This window comes from Rhodnius prolixus, unplaced genomic scaffold (genome assembly GCF_049639745.1).
Source record: "Rhodnius prolixus isolate KJV_2025 unplaced genomic scaffold, Rpr scaffold_3, whole genome shotgun sequence".
Taxonomy (NCBI): Eukaryota; Metazoa; Arthropoda; class Insecta; order Hemiptera; family Reduviidae; genus Rhodnius; species Rhodnius prolixus.
This window is the reverse complement of record NW_027411603.1, coordinates 19,916,941-19,935,926: the sequence shown is the minus strand read 5'-3', so window position 1 is coordinate 19,935,926 and position 18,986 is coordinate 19,916,941. Positions and strand designations below refer to the sequence as shown.

Sequence of the window (18,986 nt, the reverse complement as noted above, 5' to 3'; positions counted from 1 at the left end):
CACGAGGTTGTTATAATCAAATTGGTTACAATAAAATTTGTTGCGCCCTACACTAAAGTTGCCCACTTTTGCATTTATTAACAATTATTTGCTTCAACAGTCTTATATTGTGTTAAACAAGATTTATTCAAGTTAAAACAAATAATTACTAACTTTAGGCCAGATCTATCAAGATAATTGATAATAGGTAATGAAGAATTAAGGAATACAAAAGAATAATCTTGGTTTTATGTCCGATTTTTTCCATCCCATTATGCTACTATAACAAGTAATGGTATTGTAATCTTGCAAAATTGAGATTTGGATTTTTCACTCAAAATATTCGGTTTTCCGGTAGCCTAAATGGAAAAAGTGGGTTTTACAAAAGGGACTCCTCCTCAATCACACACTCTCAGCCTCTTAAGTGTATATGTGTTTTAGTTTGTTTCTGTATCCACCATAACTCAATTTAAACATGTTTAAATTTGATATCTCCGTATGAATATGTATTATCTTTTATTATCCTATTAAACTATTAATATTCAGAATTGGAATAACAAACCAGATCTGTACCAGAATAACAACTGTTTTATTCTCACTCTCTTGTTTGCTTTCTGCAGGAGGTGTCTGACATACCTAATCTTAAAAGGAAGTTTCTGCGTATTTTACATTAAATTGTGTACAATTATCATTCGTACTTGATGTAGGAGGTTCTTCAAATAAAGTTAAAATTTATTTGTAATCTACAAACCTCCGCATTACCTCCCAAGATTCTGCCCGATCAATATAAAGTTTAAAGATATAAAAACAGGCCGACAAATATCTTTTAACATAGGAAAATGCCAATATCAGATCGTTCAGTTATCTGTAAACTACATTATTTCAAAATGTTTCCAATTCAATAAATCTTTTAGATTCTTGAAATTAAGTTTCGTTAAGTAAATACACTTCAAAGAGTTTTACGCTAAGAAAACATTATTTAAAGAGAGAGATGATTGATATATCTTACTTGGAAACAAAACCAAAAATTATGAAGTTTAATCTTGATATTTATTCGCTTGGATACAACCTCTGAACTCAGAGAAAAGTCAGTTAAAGGGATGTATAATTTCAAGAATTATTTAAACAATTTTTCTCATTTTTGACGACTATTTTCCACTAACTTGATGCAAAATGTTTTATTTTAAACATAATTTTTCTTAACAAAATATCTAACTGTAAAAATGCCAAAATGGAACAAAAATTATATTGAAAATTAAAAAATAAAATAAAAATAAGCGATTCTTAAAAACAAAAAGAAAATTCTTAAAAAAAGTAGTTCCAATGTTGCCAAAAAAATTCATTAAAAGACTCAACACAGAAATGAATGAACTTCGTCGAACGAGTGGTTTGAGCACTGGAATTCCCTGCACTAACGAGAGACCCAGGGTGTAAGTAAGCCTGGAGAACAGCAGCCTATCCTTAGTTTTTCTCTTATTTAAGCCTTTTGCAGAGAACCCTGTCCTGAGACAGTGCACTAAACAAAGTCTCCAGATAAAAAGTCCTAAGATGTTGACGTGTCCTTAAAAAAAATGGTTTTGATCCGTTTTTAACGTCGTGGAAGTTCTCTAATGGCCGACACATTGTATTAGAGCTTCAATATTGTTTAAATGTAAAGAATAGGCCACACCTGTTATCTCAATGTTTGTTTCTGTGATTAAAGCAACAAATCTATACTATTTTTTTAAATAAAAACTTCCTATTTCTCCTGTACAAACTTAAAAGCATACTATAACCAGAACCAATTCCTCGAGCTACTATCCAGTTGGACAGTAAGTATTGAAGACTGAATCAGGGACACTTTTTTGCCTAAAGATTTGTTTAAAGCAAAAACGAAAACCTTCCATTTTTTTTTTTTTTTGTTTATACGGACAAAGAGAATTTATAGTCACCTTTTGAAAACTTACGTCAACAAACTAGAGCCAAAGAGAATTCATAAAACTGTTTTGTGAAAGAAATAACCTTCACAGATGCACCTTATCAAAAAACTTGCTGGCATAAATAACTCTGCAGTTTAGTAGAAGAAATATAGATATAATTTTTATTTTCAAAATCCTAACTAAAATATTCTGATTATATGGGAATATTCACGTGCCATCAAATAATATGTGGATAAAATAAAAAGTTTTCTAAAGTAGGCCATTATATTAGTAATTATAGTAAATTCAGTACTTTGCCCACACTTATGGTACAAGCAAATCGGTTATCTCCCGATTTTGGTATACTTAAATAATGGAATTTAAAATTTTTCTAAATAAATTAGCTTTTTTAATGTAAACTTCAAAGCTGTAATAGTCAAAATATTATATCTGATTTTATCCAAACACTGCGTACCTAACCACGTTTTTTTTTCAAATTATTTATATTTTCAAAATGTATTGGGTTTTACGAACAAATTGAATTACTTTTGTTTTATGAAGTTCAATTAGAATTTCTAAAATAAATGGAAAGCTAAAACTTTTTGCGTATGTTTTATTTAAAAGGAATAATAGATAGTAATATAGGGTCAAAGGTAACTTCTCACTGCAAAATTTCAATTTCTTTGATTAATTTAAACAATTTGAGGGACATTTTAAACAATTGGTCCTAAAGTACCATTCCTATGAATTCGGACAGTAAATAAAAACGAGAGAGTCACTAGCTTCTTCTCATAAAATGGTAGAAAATATAAATAATTGTTGGAAAAGTAAAACAATAAAAATTAAAGTTATATGACGAACAGCAGGATTTTTGTATTAATAAAAAAAACATGGATTGATATTCTCTGGAGAAATATCGCTTAAAATACTTTTGATGTCTCTTTCTCGGGGTACGTTGATATCGATTGAACACAAATATGCTTTTAACAAGTTATGAGTTTTGAATTGATTAACTTTTTATTAGTAAGAGCTTTGCAGAAATAGTGTATCAAGATAACAACAGGAAATACAGGTTCTGGATATTCCACCTAATAGTTGGTAGCTGAAGGGTAATAGTTGTAATGGAGGAAAAAGAAAAGTTATTAAGCGTTCGAACGTGATGGATGAAAATATATACGTGGGAAAGAGTGGATGAAAGCAATGAAAAAAAAAGTGTATTATGTTGGCAGGGCTGCTGCTTTATCTTTCCATTTCCTCAGCTGAATGATATACAGTTTCTATCATTATTACGCGCGAAATGATGTAATTTCTCAATAATTCTATAGATCAAGAGAATCTTGTTATTGCTTTCTTTGTGGATCAAGCACATGCTTTTAGAAAAAAATATTATTCGTGTCGCTTATTTTTGTTATATACTACGGTGGCAGCTGGCGGGTTTGATACTTATTATAGAAAAATGAACGTAATAAATGAAATGAAAAGACCAGCTGTACAACAGAAAATCGTATAAGGAAAATATTTCGAGAAAGCAATAGATGAATTATTTAATTTATAAATGTTTAACTAATTTATTAAAAGGGATTTTTGATTAAAAAAAAAAAAAAAAAAATACACCTTTGGGTGTAAACTACGTAGTTTCAACAAGCCGAATTTAATGAGTACGTAATAAACGTAATATAGCATAATATAAGCACTATACTTCAAAGCATATCTCATTTTAGACAATTGACCCCATTCACTCGCGCTGTCATGTTAATTATTTATCCTTAGTTAATGTATTATGTTCTGAAAATAAATTGGCTTAAAATTATTCAAATTACATTTAAGACTAATTCTTGAAAAGTTAGAGCCAATATCAATTGTAGATTCATCTACGAGTATAATCATAGAATAACTGCCAATTTTGCTACAATTTTTAATTAGTTAATTTGATTTTAAATAGTTTGTAAGGTTTGTAGGAATTCACTTGGAGATTAACAAGAACTGTAGGTAAAGTTGTCCACATTTACGTCTACTTTTCTACCAAAAATCTTCATTTGAAGATTGCCTCTGTTTCATTGATAGATCCCAAGTTATTCTTTTTAATTAAAAAATTTAGATTTTGTTTTTAAATTAATAACACGAGGTGACTGAGCTCAGTTTGAACTCTTTTATTAATAAATTTTAGTAATTAATTAATGGTTGCATTACTTGACGGCAATTGCTAATAACTATCCTGCACAGATAGGTTCCTTCTCTTTCTTTGACAAATGGTCTTTAGACAAACTATTGTCATTAATAAAAATGGGAAAAATTCCTGTAGATTGTCAAATAAATCTTTTCAGTAATTTATAGGTAACAAAAATTAAAATTAGTATTTTATATTTTATTTTTAACACAATAAGAGCAAAATTTTGATTAACTCTAATGTTGGGAATTCCAATTTTCTTGATTTCATATCAATAAAGAAATTAAAGTAGTGTGATAGTACAAATGTTTTATATTTTGTAGTGTTGGTGCAAATAACGCGAGACTAGTTCTCGTACTGGGGATCTTTACTGGCGTTACCAAAAACCCTAAATAGGTATCCAGTCGAAATGTTGAAATGAAATAGCTAATGTTGAATTTAGTCAGCTATAATTGATATGTTGGAGCATAGCCCAGGATCTCAACTTGAATTGACATATTAATTGTTAATTCTATCAATGTAATAATAGAGTAATTTTACTTAAGTGCATTGGAATTGTAAATTGCTTGTTAATAGATTTTACTAATTTCATTAGTTGATTGAATTTCATGTGATTATTTCGGAATTAACTTTTTTTTAACAATTAAATTTAATTGTTAGCAAATGAGTTAATCATATAATTTGCTAATTAATAAGCCGTTCTCTCTAATAGTGAGAATCTTATCTTACATTTTCTTAGAATCATTTATTTAACCACGGGATTGTATACCTACATATATTCGAATATAGAAATTAATATTTGAATTATATCTTGTGATGCAAATGAGTGGATAAGTGGGTCCTACCCAAATCGCGTTTGGTTGTAATTCAATTTTGGAAATTCGTCGAGCTCCGACAAAAATGCGAAGCATTCAAAACTAAAAATAACCAATAAATCATAAATTTGTATACAAAAAAAATTAATAAAGTGAAAATAATAATGTTTAAAAAAATATAAAGCATCTACATAAAATCAGTATATAGGAAAAAAAAGAAAAATAAAATAAAATAAACAATACCCTCAACAAAAATAATAACAAAACGAAAAAAAAAACTTTTTATATAAACATCAACTAATCATGAATACACCCACATAAAAATACATACACCTACATAATGTATATAAACGTACATCAATAATAGTAATAAATAATATATTACTGAATAAAATTCATATCTATATTATATCAAAAACTTCAAATTAATACTAATTTACTAAATAATTTACATTTTAGGCTGTTCACAACCAAAAGATATTATATTATTAATTTTATCCATGCTAACAGAAGATACCAGATTTATTAAATTTTCTGACTCATTTGCATATATTATAAGCTTAAAAATATATTTCGATCTGAGTGTAGTTAGACCCGCACAATGGAAAAGAAAGTGGAGTATCTACATATCTGGCTGATGGGTTTGGCAGAGCTCGCAAGCTTAGAACCATTTTTTTAAACCACTGTAGGCTAGAGTTATTCGACGTTTCAGGTCATCGACTGAAGCCACGGGATTAAGGTTACTGTACACTTTATTTTTTAGATATCCCCACAAAAAATAGTCCATTGGGGTTAAGTCCAGAGATCGAAGTGGCCATAGGATGGGACAATGAGTCCTTAAGCACTTTTCAGGGAAATTTCTGTCCAGGTAATCTCGAACCCTCTCGCATTATGTGCCGGGCAACCATCTTGTTGACAATACATATCTAGCCGACGTTGTAGTTGAACATCTTCAAGCAGAACTGGCAAAATGTCTCTTAAAAAAAAGTTAAATACCTTGCACCAGTTAAGTTCTCTCTGTAGAAGTATGCGCCGATTAGTTGATTTCCTAAAACTCCGCACCATACGTTTATAGAAAAAACAACCTGAACGTTGAATAACTCTAGCCTGCCTAGATCTTGACTTTGCCACCATAAGTGCGGCTACAAGCAGAGCGTGGGAGTCCAGAGTTTTGGCTTGCCTATCCGTTGATTGTGCCCAGTTTGAACAGATTCTTTAAAAAAAAATAACGTAATTTTGACAATAAACTGAAATTTGTTTTTCATATTTTAAATTACTATAACTTTTGAAAAACCTAACCGATTTCAAAAATTTTTTTTTTGTTTTTTTTTAGGAGCACAAATGCTATAAAAATATGCAAAAAAAAAAATATAACGTTCCATTTGAAAAACAAAAGTTGGATGCTGTATCTCGAGATACAGGGGTTTAAAAAAATGGGACAATCACTGAAAATAAACTAGACTAAAAATGATTAAATACGTGTTTTTTATTTTTTCGAAATTTCTCGCCGTTTAAAAAAAAAGTGGGTGGAGCATATATTTCTGGTCACCCTGTATATTTAATACGTTAAATTATATTTAAAAAGTTGCAGCAGAGTTAAAAAAATATTTTTAAGTTTTGAAACATTTAGAGACCAACGTCATTTAAAAAACTGTACAACATAAACTCTCACAAATTTGTATAAATCTTACAAAAGTGTAAAATTAGCAGAGTTATTGAACAATAAGACTTAGAACATCTTCGTGGAAATGGGAAATAATGCACAAGCATATAATTCTACTTCCACCAAATGGAATCTTTCTTTAATGCTTTTGTAAGCTCTATGAGAACTAGGCTAGTCCTCCGGGACTTAGGGAAGTTGGAAATGGTTCTAGAGTGTGAACTATACAGTATTTCCAGGTAATTAACTCTTGTAATTTTTATTACATCCACTACAACGTCGCTCTATTATTGTCTAGTGAATCTAATTTCTTGAAAGCAAACCTATTATATGTTGAAATACATTTATAAAAAGACAACTGGTAGAATTATACAAAATTATAAGTCTACCACTTGCAAAAAAGAATGTTGAAATATATATTCTTGGCAAGACTATTATTCTTGAAAAATTTAATACCTAATTTCAATTTGCAGAATAAATAACAATAATATTGTTCTCAAATTTACTTCTTGCTGCTAAATAAATGTTATTAACACATGGGAGCAACATACAGATGTTAACAAACCAAGTGCCAAGTTGCTTTCACTATAGAGGGCACGTTAAGTTCTTAGGAAGTTTTTTGTTTCGAAGGTGGCAAATGGATAAGGAAATTGAAATACGGAACAATGAGGAATTACATGAGATTTTTAAAGATGAAGCCATTGTGCCCTTCATAAAGAAGGGTCGATTACGATGGCTAGATCTTGATGATCTCCCTGAGGATCTGTTAAAAAAAAAAAAAAAAATTATCCAGAATTTTGAAATTAAAGGAGCTAGACAATTGTTGAATGGCAAAAATTTCTGGTTGACTTTTGGATTTGTTGAGCCATAATCATAATAAACGAAGTTAGTTTAGAAACATAAATAGGATTCTTGTTTCTTGTCCTCATTCTTGGGTTTACATGGCAAAACAAACATTCTTGTCCTAATTAAAAGACATGTTTTTGGAAAGGCATGTTAATTTTTTGTAAAAATTTTTATTGGAATTTACCACTGCAACAAGTAAATATGGTATAAAAGTGGTACCTGATTAAAAATAAATAAATAAATAAAATCATAAGTGGAGAAGGCACTCAGTGTGTCACTCCAGTAACGTGCTTTGCTATAACTGCTCTCACGATAAGAGTAGATCACGAGGCCATCTTCTATTCAATCTCCTTAGAGGATTACCTGGTAACGTGGAGGAAGATAGGTGTTCTATGAGAGGGTTAGGATGAGCTGCTGTAGAGTGGAATGAAATTTGAGAAAACGTGTGTTAGCAAGATCTGTAATGAAAGGGATTTTGAGGTCATTATGGATAGTGGAGGTTAGATACATAGAACGGAGCGTTAAGAATTTTTCGAAGTATTCTTGACTGTAATGTCTGGAGTTGAAACGCTTAGTCGATCCCCATTCATCGATGCCGGATGACCAAATAGGTCGCAGTAACAGTAGATATGAGAGTCTTTAGTTTTGTAGGTTGAGTTTAGATCGTTTGTCAAGTAGTCTGGCGAGAAGTTTTGTAGCGTTGGTTAGTTTCTTGTCTTTTCAGTCTAGTATGGGGGGGCATCTAAGTAATTTAAGAAATTGCTTATTTTTTATTAAATTAATGCAATGAGCGATTTGTTCAGTTAGAGTTCTAATCGTATAACAACGTTTTAATAAACTAACAAGTAAAATTAGAAAAGTATTTCGAAGTGTTCTCTAAACTACAGTGTTTGTTTTCGTTACAGGTAATTTTATGAAAATTAATATTGTTCCCTACAATAAAAATAAACCAACATTCTGATTAAGATTTATTGGTTACTAAATTAAGAAAGAAAATCAATGAAATATTTATAGAGTCTATATTTCAGAAGGCTCTTGTTTTCTTTAAAAATATCAGAAACGACTTTTCAAAATGCAATGGGCTCGGGATTGTTTCTATCTTATCGAGGAACGATAAAATATGCAGGCCTATTAGCCATTACCGAGTTGACTTTTCACGAAGAAAAAAGAGAAATACACAAAAGAATAAAGGAAATAAAAGCGACATTGTTCACTATTCAGACTGGTTACCATGCCGGGCTAAATATTGGTGCCGAGAGAGAGTTCGCTGTGTATCCGTCCTATTTCATATTGATAGGGAACTAGGTCAGATACACAAAGATATATCTGAGGGAATAAATTTAGTTGCAATCGTTGCTTTGAACTTCTAAAACAGTTTATTTGATTCCTTTTATTAGCGAAAGATGTTGACAATTTTACTTCATGATTTTTAAAATTAACTCAAGTGGTTATCGACCAATTAATTTGTCAGGAAAGATTCCTTCATCTATATAATCTTGCAAAGGTGTTTCTTTGAAAAAAAAATAGTATAAATTTACTCAGTCTTTTCTGTAACTTGGGAAAAATTATTTTAAGTTCAAAATAGAGAAAAATGACATTCAAAAACACAAAATTAGAGAACTAAGTGGATCGAACTGTTCGGCTGAGTGGTGAGAAGTGATAAGTAAAGTGGAAGAGAATGAGTCAGGAAAGGATGATGGGGCAGGAAATGGTGGGAGTAAACGAAGTAGATATGAGGACTTGAATAAAAGGAGAGGGGGTACTCTCGCCAAACACTTAAAACATTCAGGGAAACAGAATACGTCAGAAACCCTGTGGATTGTGCACTGAAATGGTCGATGGATGTTAGAGATCTGCATGAGGATGAATACAATTGTTAGGTTTAAACAGTGTATTCTTATTGCACAATAGATTGAAAGGTTTAATTTGGGTGTAAGAAGATTAATACCAGAAAAGGAAAGAATTTGATATATTTTAAAAGAAAGGATCCTACGTAAGTTGGTTGTTTTAACTATTTTGATGTTTAAGATAAGAGAAAATTTAAGACTAATTTTAACAATACCACACTTTATTATTTTCAAATTTATTTGCTGTTTTATAATTACTTTTTAAATTTGAAATAAATGTGTACCTAGATATTTTAGAATTAATAGTTTTTAAATGGATTTTACTTGAAGAATTTTGTATTGCTTGATTGGTCTAAATAGGAGATTCATGGAGTATAGTTGGAGATATAAAAATGGGGCCGTAAGTTGAAAGAACCCATGGATAGGAGCGTGTATTTTATTGAATAGGAAGGTTTGGCTGTCACAGGTTCAGTTAATTAAGTCTTTTGCCCAGAGAGAGGTTGAGATACTAATCAGTTGAAATAGAAATATTGTTTAGATAAAGAGAAAGGATGTGAGTTCTAAGGCTAAGATAAAGGACCACGTATTGGTTTGGGCTTTTTTAACGACCTTCACTCATCATTAACGATGAGTGGGTTCACGGTAATGGAGGCGATTTTGTAATTTACAGACGGTAGCTATTTGGAATCTAAGTGGAGGGGACAAAATGGCTGTACTGTCGGATCAGTAAAGATGGCCGGGTAGGGTAGCGTTAGCACAGCCATGAACTCATCAGGTACATCGTTATGTACTGCTTAGCTCATCATCGCCATCTTCGTCTTCAAATATCACTCGCCATTTAACGGTGTGCAATGTAAGAATATTGAGCCTGTGTTCTTTTAGTTAGTTTTATTTTATTTAAATTATTGTTATTATTCGGTCTACCAATCGTCAAGTTTTGACCGGGTCTGACCTATTTCAAAGGTACGGTTCCGGCTAGATCTCTGTTTTACTCAGGACAAAAACGCTCCAGGTCCCTTGAAAAAAAGCATTTGAAGGTAACTACTTATCAAAAACTGCATCATGTCTTTTCGCTGTCATTTCTCAAATCTGAAACAGTAACATAATGCCCCTTTCTTAAACATATTCAATCCAGAACTGTGCACTTTTTTCAAAACTATACATATACATGTTATTGCAATTGGTAGTTGGACGTTAAGTCCCGTCTGAAAAATTAGGCGATTACTTTACTTTTACATGTTATTGCACATCAAAACGGAGCGGATGTTAGTCTAGTGGCTTTGTAAGTGAGAGATCCCCAGTTCGAATCTCAGTGGAACTACTTTTTGTTTCTTTAAAAAATGTTAATAACTAAGTAAAGTATGTGCAAGATACCTAATTGTTGGTAGTTGGACGTTAAACATCTAAAAAAATAAGCGATTACTTTGTTACAGTAATGGGACCGAAACATTTTCAAAATATTCCCGAAATATTGAAGATCTTTATTGAAAGAAGGAAGGGATTAACTCAATGGTTAGCGTGCACTGGATTCCAATGCGGAGATCCCGGGTTCGTATCCAGCTGTGGGCCTTTAGATTTTCTCTTTCTAGGAGCTTCTTACAGCTCAATTTCCGCTGAAGAATGTTCAAGGTATTGATCAGTATTTTTAGAAGAAAAATACGTTGTAATTCCCAGGCAGTTTATTACTACCTGACTAATACAATATATGTAATGCAAACAAAGCCATACCCAAAAATAACTTTGAAATTATTTGCTTGCTTCCAGTTAGGTCTAGAAGTTCAGCTAAGGTCAGGTTTCTTCTTCTCTAGACAAAGATGCCCAGCCTCTGTATTTTTTGGGGTCTCTAGAAATAATATATTATCCTGTATACAAATTCTTGTATTTTGGATTCCCGTTGATTTGTTCATTCCGTAGAAAGTAAGGCGTAAGTAGGCCCTTACGCAGTAATTTATTTTGAAAATACAGGCAGCCCATTCAATTACAGTTATACTAGCAAGTTAGATAAGAGTAAGTCAGTAATATTCTTGGGTATTAGACGAATCTAAATCTAAAGAATGAGGTTTTTACACTTAATAATGGATTCGTGCTGCCTGAAAGTTTGGTACGCCTGTGGTAATTTTATTGTAACGTATTAGTCTAATATCGGATCTAATAATATCAAACAATTTCCACAAAATTATTGCTTTTTGGTGCAACAATATTATTACCTTTTTCATGATAGGCAGCGTGGCTCCTTTCTGTTTTGAACAACCTCCTAAAATTGTCGAAATTGAAAAAAGTGGAACCCAAGTTTTTAATTTTACTTTAACTTCAAGTTTTGTTTTGTTCCAACAAAAATATTCTTCATTATAAAACCCACCTTTCACACACTGGAATAAATTTTGGACAGACATACAGATCAAGAACATGTCTGATACATTACATCTTTGTGGAACCGAAAGGATGGTTATTTAAAAAGGAGGTTAATACATTAAGCTTACTCTTTGTAAATTTACCTACTGGCTGCTTCTGACGGAGCTTTGATGATGAATGCAGACAGTAGTACATATATCGTATATAAACACAGGTACCAAGTATAAGCAGAGAAAATACTATTTAATGTATACCTTTTGAAAGAAAAATATAATTCATTGTCTAATAACTACCTTAATAATAATTATTAATAGGAAAAGTTAGATTTAGGACAACATGATTCTAAGTATATAGCGAACAGTTTAATTAAGAGATATAGGTATTTTGGACGAGAGTTAGTTTGACTGTATTACGGCCCTCCCAATGGGATCTGAGGACGCTACTAAATTCATGTAGCCCCGAATATCTAGATGACTCTCTGGAGGCGCTACTGGAGTGCTACCAAGAGTTCATGTTGGATGCTGTTATTGGTCAGTTACTTATCTGAAATTACCCTAAATAAGGTGATAAATAAATTAAGAAATAATGTAATATATGACTATGAATATATAGGTTTCGAGACCATAAATTATTCAATTAAGGATTCAAAATTGGCGAGGAATCGGTCAAATAAAAACAACAACTCGTCTTTTTTGCCAACGTTTCGACAAATATATTGTCCTCTGTTTCAATTCGACAAACTATTTCAATTTGTTTCCAAAAGTTACAAAACCAATTTCTGTAACTCAACCAACCCGCATAGCCACGCCCTGAAGAGGACAATATATTTGTCGAAACGTTGGCAAAAAGACGAGTTGTTGTTTTTATTTGACCGATTTCTCGCCAATTTTGAATCCTTAATTGTAATATAGTAACATGACGTAAACTAATGATTTTCTGATTCTAGTTTCAGTTGCTATTATAATATTCATCACTGCTTTTGGACCTAAAATGTCTTCATATAAAATCCATTTACGATTTAACTATTTCTGAGCTGTTTTTTTTAAATCCTGAAACTTTTTCAATCAATAAACTGAAAACTATTGCCAACATAAAAACAACACCACACGTATAATTTTATCTTCACTCCAGGGAATTGAAGATATCAACACTTTTCTGTCAGTTGTCATGTACATTTTCTGATTTTTCTTTTATATTTTTAATAATTTTTTGCTCGGCTTAGTACTACATATATTTGCTTTATGTTAGATAATTTCCATATTTTTTCATCGGAGTTTGGCATGTTATTTTTAGGTTTAGTAACAAATTTCATTTTCAATTATTGTTATTATGTATATATATTTTTTTAATTAAGGCGATAAAAACATCCGAGGGGGATAAAAACAAGTGGCCTTTTTCAGAGCTTTCCAAGGATAGCAAGTTGTCTGATACTTGAGAACTCCTTAAGGGAACCCAGCGTACGAGTATCAACCCCTCAGCTAAGTTCCTTGTTATTATTATTATTATTATTATTATTACTTAAGTTCAGATTTAAAAAAAATTTTTTAATTTTTAATTTATTTTCTGTGTAAATAATTTCTTTTGTGAATGTGTTCACAAAAAATTGTCATGTAAAGGATAAATTTTATCTATAGTTACAATATGTATATTTTGCAAAACTTTGATGACAGGCTTACTATGGTCAAGCCACTGCCTATTTTATGAGTAGTAGGTAAATGAAAGTTTAAGTGAAATATGTATATATTTGGGATGAATTGTGATTTGTTCAGAGCAATAGTTGACACGACAGGCTTTTAGTTACAAATTGAATGAGTTTTGATTGTAGATAGTGAAATATTTTCCTTTAAAGTGTAACTTTGCCAGGAAGTTTATAATTTTACTTTGATTTATTATTTACTTAGCAAAATTGTGGGGAGGAAAAGTTGATTGAAAGTTGAAGCAGAATGTTGCTCAATTTTACACAGTCCTTCAGGGTAAAATAATTAATAGCATTTTATAATTAAACTTGCTTAGATAATTTATAAAAAAAGTTGTTGAAGGATAAAGTAAGTACAAAGTTAATAAAAAGTAGCTCCTTTTAATTCTTTGTTATGTGATCTCTTTTCCAGCAGATTACTTTACTACGCATTGTCAATTAAGTTATATTGTGAAATAATGTCGCCTTTGTTAGTTTTGATGAAACCAATTAAGAGGGTTTCCAAATTGAACAAAATTAATATTAGTAAACAATCTCAAGATTACTATCTAAGCGCTAGTCCGCAGGACGGAGGCCAGCGGCGATTTGATATTTTAGAATTTCTCTTCCTAGGAGCCACCACTACGTCCGATGATGGAAATTAAGTTTTTAACGCAAGAATACTGAAATGAATGGGAAAAGATCCATTAATATGTACCACTTTTACATATACCACACGGCCTCAGATGTTGACGCGCTTTAAATTAGTGAAAAACTTCTCATATTCAAATTAATAACATATTAAAAAAAAAACACATGTTCCTCTTTTATTAATTTAAACATTCACTTATTTAATACAAAGAGTAGGGATTAATGTAGTGTAAAAATGCGTCCAACCCTTTGCTAGTGAATTAATTATTAAATATAAGAAGAGAATATGACTTTGCTTATTATAGATATTTATTAGTGGCTTGATAGAAATAGATCATTTCAGCTCACCAACTACTTAGGTCGAAATTGGGACGTAAAGCTTGAAAAATATGCACTCTACTTTGCTTACTAGTATTTTTTTTTAGCTTTATATTTCTTTTATCTATAGTGTTCGCTGTGAATATTTGGTTATACAAAAACTGCACATGTTGTTTAGCGCATATCATCGACTTTAGTCTCTGTTGTATAAACAGTTTCTGTTGTATAAAGGGGTAACGAATTCATTCTTTTGCGACTTTAAAAAGCTTACAAGCATTTGTCCAAAATTATAAATTAATCTAATGTAAACTAATTTATATAGATGTTTATTTTACGTAATTAAATGCATTAATTTAATTAGTTAATACAGTTAGTTAAATAATGATAACTTATTACTATTGTATATAATGTAAATTTAAATGAGCTTTAATAAACAAATGATTAGAAAATTCATGGATAATTGAAAGACTATAATTATGCAATACCTGAATTTTTACTTTTCGGTATTCAAATTAGTTGATTTTTTCCTGTTAAACACTGGTTTGTTTTTCACTGGTTCATTTTAATCAGAGTTTTTTTTTTTTTCTTTCCAAATGTAATATTGGAAAACTGGACCTATTATTGGGCTTTTATAGAAAATTTGCGTCATGGTTCTTCTAGTTTAGGAAAATAATTTTTCAGTTAAAATATTTTAAATAAGCTAGGACCTGTAGATGAGCAGCACAAGTCAGGATTTGGAATCGTATTTTTTTTTATTTTATACACTCCTTTTTGGCTTTTTTAGCCGTTGCCGTGAGGCGAAATGCCTTTACTCTTCAACTCACCAACTACTTTGGTCGAAATTGGGACGTAAAGCTTGAAAAATATGCACTCTACTTTGCTTACTAGTATTTTTTTTTAGCTTTATATTTCTTTTATCTACAGTGTTCGCTGTGAATATTAGGTTATAAAAAAAATTGCACATGTTGTTTAGCGCATATCATCGACTTTAGTCTGTGATCTGTTTCAGCAGATGTTTTAGACTCTTAGCTATCCAAATAGTAACTGGGTATTTTACTAGAAAATCTTTTTGTTCTCGTTTTCTCGCAAACTTTATCTTAGTTATAACTTTTTCTTGTGACTTCTTCTTCCAACATTCTCTTGGGAGATTTTTCTTTTTTTAGTCGTCCTTTATTTTATCTGGTGCCTCTTTTATTTTCTAGGGAATGCTTGCGTATTATGTTTACAATTTGATCCGCACTTCAGGTTAGAAGTTGAAGTGGTATGGTTTCTTCATTTAAAGACATAGCTAGAAGGGCGATCTCTCTAGTCACTACCCCCAAAAAGAACTAGAAGAGTACTACGATGTCTTCAGATCGGCGGGCGGGATTAATGAATGAAGCGGAATTTTCTGTTTTGCACCTATGCAAACAATAACTACAAGGTAATATAACTGTAAGTATATAAAGCATTCCGCCAAATCTTCAGATTCACTTTCTTGAACAAAGAAGGAGTTAATTAAAATGGACTTTATGGAAGTGTAAGCCTTCCATGTTTTCTTCTTCTGAAGAGCGACAGCCATCTGTCCTCTTCTACAACAATGCCTTCTCTACTATAACACACCGCGCTATCTTGTATTGTTTATAGTCAGTTAACTCAAATGTGACCCTATATTATTCTGTGATAGTGAACAGACTGATTACTTCCACAATAAAACCTGCGTGGGCTTAGAAACTCCTCCTGCTGCGGTGTTTTGCCAGATCTATGTACAGAAAAACTATTTTGTCTCTCTTGTTAAAGAAAGATAGGCAGATGTTTGAAGCTGTTCTTTCTATGACAAACACATACTCATTTTTACTTCCATTTATGCATAACTTTGATCGGGCGGGACCACATACAGCATTTTCATTATTGCGCTTTTTCGTGCAGTTTTTAACGATCAACCCTTATACAACTTTCCTACCGGACAGTTTTAATGCAACGAATTAAATGTTATCACAATTTTATTTTAAAAATAAAAATTGTTACATCCCTGTTGTAATAAAACGTCTGAAAATTGAAAACAAAAAATTGTAATCGGCATTTTTCTTGTCGCCTCCTTCAGTCCTATTCACTAATAGTCTGGGGAGGGGGTTCATCAAAGTCTTTTAAAAGAATGCACCAGGAGGCACAACGAAATAACACACAGCAGGGATACAGGACTTGAGGGAATTTTGGAAAATTAAATTGTCCAAAGAGCTAAAATGGTTGGTCCTTCCCAAACGTTTATTGTCCCAGAGCCGGAATTAGCAAATTTTGAAACATCGAAATTAAGGAATGGGAATCATATGAGATGCAACAGACGATGGACCTAGCTGTCGCCTTGGTCAACTAACTCTGTCGATGAGATTTATACACAAAAATTCCACAAAGTTTCTTTAGATTTGATTAATTTGATCAGAATTTATTTGTGGAATATGGTAACTCTATTTACTGGTGACACCACAGTTGCGGTTCTCTTGATCAACATGAGGTACTTCATAGGAGGGCAACAGTGCAAGATGCAAGAACAATGTAAGAGGGAACTGTTAAACACTTCTTAGGTGACTGTCCGCGACCATCAAGAACGTGTATATTCCGTACAGGTTAATTGGAGAAAGACTACTACTTTTCAGTGTTTGCCTATTTATATTTGAGAAATTATGTTTATGAGACGGTAGGTTTCGAGTTAATGTGGATAAAGATGGGTCTTGTTGAGTTAAAGTAGGTGCCATTTTGGCCAAGGTTCTAAACAGTGCTCATCTTGAAAAATATTTATATTTAACAAATAAAACTAACATAAGAAATTTTAATTAAAAAGACGAACTTTGAATACATACTCATATGGATTTTTTGTTTTGTTTTCAACAGAATGGATATCAAGAACAAATTAACTAAAACAAAGTAAACGAAGTGTTTTTATGAAATTTTAATTAATGTTTTTTTATAATTCGTAATACCTCTGAGTGAAATCAAACAAAACAAAGAGTATGTTCTATATGTTATGTTCGTTTTTTAGTTTCTTTGTTAATTGAAACAATTAATCAACTTGGTACATTCAATCTCGCACAAATTTTTATAAACATTGATAAAATTCTTCTTCTGTTTGTAATTTTTTCCCCGTTGTTAACAATGTACTAGCAGAATTAGCAAGATGGTTCCTTTAAACTAAATAAGAAAGAAAAGAGCTGTCAACCATGTGGCCTTAAACAAATTAAGGAATCAAGAATTAAATAAGCGAATCGTAAAGTCTACAAATCCTCCAAGAACCAAGAACTTTACTAGTCACTGCTATGGTAGTCATCAAAATCAATTCAGTTAACCACCTTGAAAACTCTTTAATACCAACAACATTTTTGCTGTAAGTCATTCTTTTCCAAGTATACGAAAGTTTATGAAAGACCTATTTCTAATTATTGAGTGAGAGAGTGTACACAATGAAGGCATTAAACTTCTTTGATCTCATCAATATTTTTGCGGAATCTTTTCAGTGCACTGATACTACACTTTCAGTTAGAAATCTTTCTACTCTAGAATTGTCTGGAAATTCTAAATGTTTTAAATCTATGCATGGTAACAGAATTGTTAGTTGCAATGTTTAAGACTCCAGAAAGCACCACAAGTCCTCAGACCGTTGTTTTGGGCATCGTTTGAGCGTTCGCCTTTCAACAGGATATCTTAATAAAGATATCTTTTAAGTTTAAATTACAACAAAAAAAATTGTATTTTCCACAAATGAAATATTACTTTTATTGAGAGAAAGATCAAAAATGCCAACAATGTTAATTATTGAAAAGATAAATGGAAAAGAATTATACCTACCATAAATGTTTTACCCAATAAAAGCCTGTTTGAATGACATGGCTAACTACCGATCTGATAAGCATGACGGTAATTGGTCCAATTTTGTATATACCGCGCTGTCATCATAAACCTTATTTAGCTTTTTCATTTACCTCTATATTTTATTCTTCCTTAAGCCTACTCTATAACAATTTCAATTGAGATGCTCACCCATGTCATTGTTGAAGTTTGCGCTCTCTGCGTCTTTATCTTTATTTTAGAAAACGTTTTTTTAATTCAGGGGATCTCAAATCATGTTTTTTTGTTTTTGTTTTTACAATTGACGTGATTGCTAAATCCTGAAAAACTATAAAATAAAGCAGGAAGTTTTATTTACTGGAAAAGTAAATGAATAACCATTGGAATGGGTTTGTATTTATTTATGCGAACAAGAAATCAGGATGTACATGGCAGATGAGCCGACAGCCTCAGGTAGAAAGGTTTAGACTATTATTTCGCTCCACTAACCCTGACTGGTAAACCTTAAATTCTGGCGATGGAGAGTATTGTAAATTAGGCCAGTATCTTGATCCCTGTTCACTGAATAGCTCTTTTTCCACTATCTAGTATATAGCACCTCTCTTATTTTAAGCTGGTTTTAAAGAAATGTTCACGAATGAATTGTTTGTAACGGTTGTTCAAATTAAAGGATTACTGTACCAAATGTAATTGACTATAAATTTCAATAATAATTGAAAGAAACAAATCTCTTAATTTAAATAATTCCAGCTTATTTTTATGTCAACTATTTATTTGCTATAGTAAGTAAAGTTTACGCATATTTTTTTCAGGCAGTGCTTAACATCAAAACTACCAAATCAGGTGTCGTAGACGGGCACGAAAACACATTAAACATTTTACCAATTTAATTAAAAAAGCAAGTACGTGCTAGACTTGAACTGGGGATGTATTTACCCAATGTGATGGATCTGTTGGCT

At 31.4% G+C, this 18,986-nt stretch overlaps 1 protein-coding gene across 1 annotated transcript in view; it reads left to right on the top strand.

The window, feature by feature from the left end:
• The window catches only part of LOC141452377 (neuroligin-4, X-linked-like), a 673,353-nt gene that overhangs the window by 26,992 nt on the left and 627,375 nt on the right, over positions 1-18,986 (top strand). The gene's annotated exons all lie outside the window — the stretch shown is intronic.